Genomic DNA, 8,622 nt, shown 5'->3' on the forward strand with positions numbered 1-8,622 from the left:
TTATTATTGTTTTTGAATATGGCTGCTCCGGACATTTATTCCTTTAGCGAAGAACAGCTGGCCGAAGCTATTCGCGTACCCTCTTTCTTTGACTCCTTGGCACAGACTACTGGGGAGGAATCTACCACGGGCATTACCAGTGAAGGTATTCTCAAATTAACGAAAAAGAAATTCAGGACCGAAATGCATGGGCACCTTCTCACAGAATATCTTAAAAAAAACATCATACCGCAAGGTCTCCTTGTCAGGAATGAACCTTGCCTTTTTGTCGATGACTTAGAATATAAGACCGCTTTCTCAGGGATAGGTACAAAATGCAGCCGAGACTGGATGCTTTTGACCATTAATACAGCTCTCAAGAAAAGCATCCTCATCGGCAATGAAATTGACGAAGCAGAGGCGGCCTTTGCACTTGACACGACTATCCTGAATATCAAAGATCTCATTGATAAACACACCAAGGAGTTTATCAAACTTACCACTACTAAAAAAATGGAAAAATTAAAGAAAGACATTTCCACTTTTTCCAAAGAGACTGCCTATCCATATCTGAGTCCAGAATATACGGGCCCTGGGTTATGGATTGATCCAGCCAATCCTAACCAAGGCCCCGAATATTATAGAAAACGAGTCACTTTTTCAGACAGTTCCTCAGATGGCAGCGGGTCCTTCCCCAACCAAAACAATCAAGGTCAAAGAGGACGTCAATGGAACAGAGGCTCACGAAGAGGCAGAAGAGAGCGCCAAAATTGGCACTATCAACAGCACATGCAGATGCCTATGTATGCACCCCAGGGCCCTTACCCGACTTTCCCTCCCCCAACCTCCCTTTTCCTCCCACCGCGGTAGGACCACCGCCTTTAGAAAACATGTTCCAGACCAGGAGGCGGTCATACCAACGCTAGCCAATATGTCAGCAGTTTATAACATCTCTAAACGAGTACTTTCCCAAAATGAAATTTTGGTTCTCGAGAAGAGTTTCTCTTTTATCCCGATGTGTAATCCTAGCCAAATGGATCTTGAAATAGAGCTCCGGGGCTTCTTTAGAAAAATCTGGCTAAGAGATCACTTTGGAGGGAACAGTAATTATTCTGATAACAACAACACTCTGTTCAAACCTAAGTCCACCTTTACGCCGACATCCCAAATGGTCTCTAACGAAACCATCACTTTTGAACGTGCAGTTTTACGCAATTTTCACTCCATTTTCACTGACCCCATTGACTCCAGATCCAACCATTGTTACAATTTTTCTAAAAAAGAATGGGCCTGTTTACAAGAGCTTAAGGGAGACACTACCATTATTATCAAACAAGCCGACAAAGGCGGTGGGATAGTGGTCTGTGATGCTTCTTTCTATGATACTGAAGTATCTAGACAACTAAACAACACTGACTTTTATCTGAAACTCGGAGGGGACCCGACAGAGGGCATTAGAAAAGAAATCTTAGCCCTAGCTACACGGGCGAAAAATGCAGAGATTTTAAGAACAAAAGAATTTCTATTTCTCACGGACATAGGTACCCGAGCACCGCTGTTTTATATTCTTTTGAAAATCCACAAGAATATGTTGAATCCCTCTGGCAGGCCCATAGTGTCCCTTTGCGGTTCTATTCTTGAACCCTTGGGCAAGTACATTGACCATTTTCTTAAACCTTTGGCTGCTGATACTCCCACCTACTTGGCAGATACCACCGATGCCATTATACATCTAGAAGGTCTACACTTCGATCCTGTTAACAATCTGTTCATCACCTTGGACGTGGAGTCTTTATACTCTAACATCCCCCAAGCTGAGTCACTACCGATCATCAAATTCTTCTTGGACCTTAGAAGTGATCCCCAGTTGGTTCCGAGTGAATTCATTGTTGACTTACTCAAAATAGCTCTGTCCAAGAACTTCTTCAGGTTCAAGGAGAATTTTTATTTGCAAGTTAAGGGAACTGCGATGGGTGCTGCCTTTGCCCCTAATTATGCGACCTTATTTATGTGGGCTTTTGAAAAGGTCTCCGTTTTCGATGACTCCAACCCATTTTTGCCATCTAATATTTTTTACAAGAGATACATAGATGATATCATTATGATTTGGGACAAAACTAAGGGATACCGGGACCATGATGAATTCCTGACATGGATTAACTCTCAGAATGACCATCTCCGGTTCACCATGTCCTCGAGCAATACATCTATTTCATTTTTGGATCTCCAGCTAAAGACTAAGGATGGAGCCATCAAGGTCGACCTTTACCGTAAAACTACGGATCGTAACACTATTTTACATTACGACAGCTTCCATCCCCAATCTTTAAGAGAAAGTATTCCCTATGGATAGTTTTTACGAGCCAGACGAAATTGTACAGACAAGAAAGACTTCATTTCGCAGGCCAATACCATAGAAGAAAGACTATCTCAGAGAGGCTATCCGTCTCACATATTAAGGCAGTCGCGTAAAAGGGCGAGATACCAACACCGAGATATACTACTGGCCAAGAACACTCGCAATGATTCGAATCAATCACGCATAGTGTGTGCTATGACTTATAACACACACCATGCTAAAATTAAGAAAGCTATTGGCAAACACTGGCACCTATTGCAAATGAATATGCCAGATCTGGAACATCCCATGGATGCATTCAAAAAGGGTAGGAACCTTAAGAGTTGGCTCTCCCGTGCAGATAGATCACAGGCTCCCCAACCTGCTAAGACTATAACTGAGATGTGGGGTATTGAAAAGATCACAGGCCATTTTCCGTGCGGGCAATGTTGCAATTACGGCTCTACTTCTGCTACAAATACGGTTACCATTAATCACAGGGCTTGGAAACTTAAAAACCACACGAAGTGCAATTCTAAAAACGTCATTTATGCTGCTACTTGCCCATGTGGAAAAACTTACATAGGCAAGACACCTAGACCCATTAAACTTAGAATTACAGAACATAAGTCTAGAATTAGAACCCGAAATTTCTCTTCTCCATTGGTTGCTCATTTTATAGAGCATTCCCATAATTGTGAGGATTTACGATGGTGGTGCCTGGAACGCGTAGTGGACCCAGTCAATATGCCATAGCCAATAGACTAGCTGCACGGGAGCATTGGTGGATATACAATACCCAAAGCCACACCTTGGGTTTGAACGTCCAAGAAGAATGGCAATCTATATTTAATTAACAGCTTCTTTTTCATTTACCTTTTCTAGCCTGTTTTGGGCATTCATCTCTGGTACACAGCTATCGAACAGCGCGGCGTGACACTTCATCGTCCCTCCCCTGCTCGATGGTTGGTTGGAGTTAGGTTACGTGCTATACGTCTATAACGTACATTTAGAGCGAGAATCACCGCGCAGACGCGAGTACGGCACTTCCGGTTTTCTCGTGCGCGAGTCGAGTCGGCGCTCGTTCCTGCATGTCCAGGTAAGCCGGGGACAATTCTTATCAGAACTCTATCCTTTGTCCGTTGTGCATTTTGGCGCAAATGGAGTTTCTCGACCCTGGGATTTATGCTGTCCACCATCGGGTTTCGTTTGGTCGCTTTGGGACCATGATCCCTGGCCATTATTAGCCTGTACTTAATGCATGCGTTTAGTTCGCATGTGCATCACATTATTGTTAACTTTATACTGATGTGCCCATTTACAGCATCTGGCGTGCCAGCGGCTCTGACATAGTTTTCTTTATTATTTTTTAATTCATTATCTGTATGCCGTTTCCTTGCTAGAATCGTCCGGTTGCACTTGCATTATTCATTGCATGTGTATACATTATGGGCTGTTGTTTGTCCCATCTATTTGTGTGCATTAGGTCGTACTGCAGATGTTTGGGAACTCCAGATATGTTGTCCATCTATTTCTTATAAATTTATTTCAAAAAGTTTAAAAAGGGATTAAATAGTCTACAATACTTGTGCAATACACAAAATTGTATCGTACAATTAAAGAGATAAAGAAATAATAAACTTAACTCTTGTTTACTATGCTTTGAATCTAGGTGCATTTTCACACAGTGTGTGTTTTTAAATCTAGATTAAATAGTCTACAATACTTGTGCAATACACGAAATTGTATCGTACAATTAAAGAGATAAAGAAATAATAAACTTGACTCTTGTTTACTATGCTTTGAATCTAGGTGCATTTTCACACAGTGTGTGTTTTAAATCTAGGTGCATTTTCACAAAATGTATGCTTTGAACCCTGGTGTAATTTCACTCAGTGTATGTTTTAAATCTAGGCGTATTTTCACACAGTGTATGTTTAAATCTAGGTGTATTTTAACACAGTGTATGATTTGAACCTTGGTATATTTCCACACAGTGTATGTTTTCAACCTAGCTGTATTTTCACACACTGTATGTTTTGAATCTCTGTGTATTTTCATTTCCATGTAATAATGTCCCGTAAAATGTCTCCTGAATAAAATGTGAAGTTTTCTGCGGAGACATTATTACATTGAACATGCAGTGGACACCCCTGCAACAACTGAATTATTTTTCTTTTACAAGGGGAGCAGGGGAAATACATAATGTCACCATATATAATGTCGCCAATGGCTTTTCCATGCGACATTATATATGGGGACATTATTACCTGACACCGTTTTGAACATAGCTGTATTTTCACAGACTGCTTGTATTGAATCTAGCTGTATTTTCACACAGTGTGTGTTTTAAATCTAGCTAGATTTCAAGATTACTTTGCTGCTTGCGTTTCTGTCACATCTGTACATGTTTAAACCAGCTTAATATCTTCATCTGTTTCTGTGGCATTAGCTTCTTCACCTTGATCCCAAGATGTCACTTATCCTTGATACTTTCTTGATACCTTATAGAATATCTGCATTCTCTGTTCTCTGCATTGCTTCTGTGTGCGTCATCTCTCTCTCTGTGACATCACCATTCATCTTTGCCCTTCATCTGCTCTGCTTCTCCAGGAATCTCATTTAAATGGCCATCATATTGGCTTGCATGCAGGTACAGCTTTCTCAATGGGTACCTTGCCTCCCAGATCTTCTTAAGTACAGGTATTCTTATGGGTACTGCACAGAGTCCATGCTCTGCTCTTTGCTGGTTCAATTGTCCCGCATATGTCACATACTTTGGTTCCCACTCTATAGGTAATAAGGGTGGGGCAGTTGGAGGGGGGTACTTGGCTCCTCCTCTACACTCCCCCCTCTGGGCCATTCATCAAACACTCTCTCATCATCCTTCACATCTAGACATCCTTTTCTGAAGAAGAGCTTTTAGGGACCCATATCTTTATGACTCTTTTCAGACAACCTGCTGATTTCACATGCTCATCCTTGTTCCATGTCATGAGCATGCACTGTCCACTTGGACTGCAATAGATCCATCTTCCCACATAATTCTTATGATTCTTTGGGTACAGGAACTTCATTCCCTCAGGTGCATGGATACTGGCCTTCACAAAGTCTCTGATCTCTTCATCTGTTAGATCTCTGGGCTTCCATCCTGGTTCAACATCAATCATAATCTTCATCCCTATGGCTTTCTTTGCTGTCTTTTTGCACTGCGCGATTATTATCTTAATTACACAAAATCCAAGCAATATCAACACAATCAGGGCTCCAAGAAACTTGAACATGTCTGCCATCCATTGTGGAACCCAAGAGAAGAGTGATACAAACCACCTGTCATCAGCAAAGTCTTCTACTTCGTCTATCACCTGGCCATGGAGTTTCGTCAGCATGTCTATGGCCTCTGTCAAGGTTCCATTCTCGTCATAATGAGAAGGTATGAATGTGCAACATGATTCTCCAATTATTGCACAAAAACCTCCATCCATAGATGTGATCATGTCCAAGACATATCTGTTCTGGAGAGTCATCAGTCTTATGGCTCTCATCTCTTCTCTGATTGCATTGAATCCCTTTATAGTAGTGTTAATTGTGTGCAGCAATTCCCATATGGTTATCTGAAGCCACTTGGTATTTGCTCCAACTTGGATTCTTGGCGTAAAGATCAATGTGAACACTGAAGAAGTCAGTGGGATATGGGATATTGTCAAAAGCTTCTATTGATTTGGCTGAAAAGTAGTTCTCTATCTTCATCCTCTTTATCAGCTCTACAGATCTCTTCTTCCTGAGGGTAGCATCTGCTTTTGGGAAGCTGTCAAGATTCAGATCACTCTTTGGAATCACTAATGCTGGAACATTGACATTCACCAGTGTGCATATTCCTCCTCAGTCTTTAGGTTGCCTTATGTAGGCTTTGGATCCACAAGCCCAATAATGATCCTGATTACTGCTATTCCATGCACCACTGCTAATGTATCAAAGATATGATCGCATTTCTGATTCTCTCCAACTTTTCTCGTGCCATTATTTCTGAAGCACAGCTTTGAGCTCTCGAAAGGCACTATTTGCAGGGGTCCTCCTCTCTCTTCGACCCATATGAATAGTTTAGAAAGTCTTGGCCACAACGGTTTGCACACCTCTTGTGCATTCAAAATAGTTGATTCAGGACGATTAGTTACCATCCAGGCTCTGCAGATCACCACTCCTTTTTCCCATCCATCAGGTCATAACACTGATGCCCAGATCTGCATCTGACATCTGGTCATAACACTGATCCCCAAATCTGCATCTGACCTCTTTTCTTCCAAATTCGAATATTGTCTGCAGATTTTCCTGCAGTCTTCAGTTTTTTATTCACTTCCCGTCTGATTTCAGCTCCTTTTACTCCAGGTTTTTCGTATCTGATCACACGAACCCTCGTCTTTGCATTGTTTCTGGTCTTCATCTCTTGAATATAGTCGTCTTCATCTGTATCTGTACCTTTAGTTGCCCATTTGAGAGAAGCATCACTACCCATGAACTGGCCTCTGGTCTTGCAAAGTGCTATGTGTGAAAGACAATGGCCCTCATTCCAAGATTGGAGGTAAGTTCTGTCCATTACCGGCATGGCGCAAATAGCGTGTCCGAGCTGGCAATAGAGGGCTAAAAGCGCTCTATTACGAGTTTGCAGGCACAAGCTTTGCGCCATGCTGGTAATGAACGTAGCAGCATGCCGCAAAAACGGCCGAAAACCCCCCTACCGGCATGAACCGCACCGTAGCGAACACTACCGCCTTAGAGTAACGCGGCATTAGCAGTGGCCGTAAATAGTGGTCACCGTTATTTACGGTCACCGTTAAAATGCGGAAGCCCCGGAAACACATGTGAGCCCGATCCCCAGCAGGGCCACAACATCAGCCATTGATGCACAGCGGGCTGAGCAGCTCACAGGCCTGATAACTGACTTCATGCAGGACAATCAGCAGGCCAGGGAGGAGTGGCAGGATGAACTGAGGGCACTGGGCCAGGTCATAACAGACAGCACCAACCGGCTCTGTGAGGTCCTTGGCCGGATTGCAGATGCTCTGGAGGCTGCACATTCTGCACAACATCCCCAGCATGAGGACACCACCTCAACTAGCAACTCAACCCAGACCAGCTCGCTCCATCGGTCCCTCCGTATGATGCGCCGCCAGGACATGCCTCCCATTGGCTCTGGGAGCGCACAGTGACAATACTGCCATCCACATGTGGGCTATGTGGACCCTATGGGACTAGTGTGGGGTTGTTGTGGTGGGAGGGGGAGGAGGGTGAGAATGTGTTTGGGCATTGTGGTGGGAGGGAGAGGGGGGTGAGGGTTTGTTTGGGAGTTGTGGTGGGAGGGGGAGGGGCGTGAGGGTGGTGGAGGGTTTGTTTATCACGTTGAAATCTTCACTTTAAATACACCGGTTGTTCATCTAAAAAAAACAGTGGACATTCATCATTGCGCATGTGTCATTTAATATTGAACAGTGCATAGTGTACATGTATCCCCACACCCAGTGCCCGATGTACAGACATCCTCACACCCTCTGCTGACTTGTGTGTCAGAAATATTGTCCAATCAATGATAGCCGCACGGCACGTCCCTCCTGTGCATCGGCACCGTGATGCTGTCCTGCCACTTCTTCCTCCTCCTCCCCTTCTTCATCATCTGGTGGTAGCAATTCCATGTCAGGGGGCAGGGGCACGTTCCGACGGATGCACATACTGTGCAGCATTACACATGCCATGGTGATCTTGGCCACCTTCTCATGGCTGTCTATGAGTGCCCCACCCGACCGGCTGAGGCAACGAAATCGTGCCTTCAACAGGCCAAAGGTCTGCTCAATCACCACATGTGTACGGGAATGGGAACAATTGTAGTCCTCCTCGTGCCTGTTCTGTGGGTTTCGGACAGGGGTCATGAGCCACGGCTTCAAGGGATAGCCGCCATCACCTGCATGAGAGGGGAATGAAGGAAAGTGTTTGTACATTCATGGCGGACAACTGTACTGGTTTTACATGGCAGCAGGTGATTTCTGCCCATACGCACATGTCCCTGGGTGCATTGACCCCATTTCTGGCCCCGCTATGTGTCCTGTGCAATGGAATGATGGAGGGGTAGCATCTTTAAGATGGGTTATGGTGTGCACTCACAGCTTGTTGCACGTGCATCCTATATGCATGCAGCAGTGTTGTACTGCAATCATTGATGTGTTCTGTTCTGTGAGATTTGGTAGTAGGGAGTGTTGGCTGTAGTCAGTGGCATATTCGTCATTCTGCACTGATCACTCCTATGGGTGTGCGGA

This window comes from Ambystoma mexicanum, chromosome 2p (genome assembly GCF_040938575.1).
Source record: "Ambystoma mexicanum isolate Mex_15411 chromosome 2p, UKY_AmexF1_1, whole genome shotgun sequence".
Taxonomy (NCBI): domain Eukaryota; kingdom Metazoa; phylum Chordata; class Amphibia; order Caudata; family Ambystomatidae; genus Ambystoma; species Ambystoma mexicanum.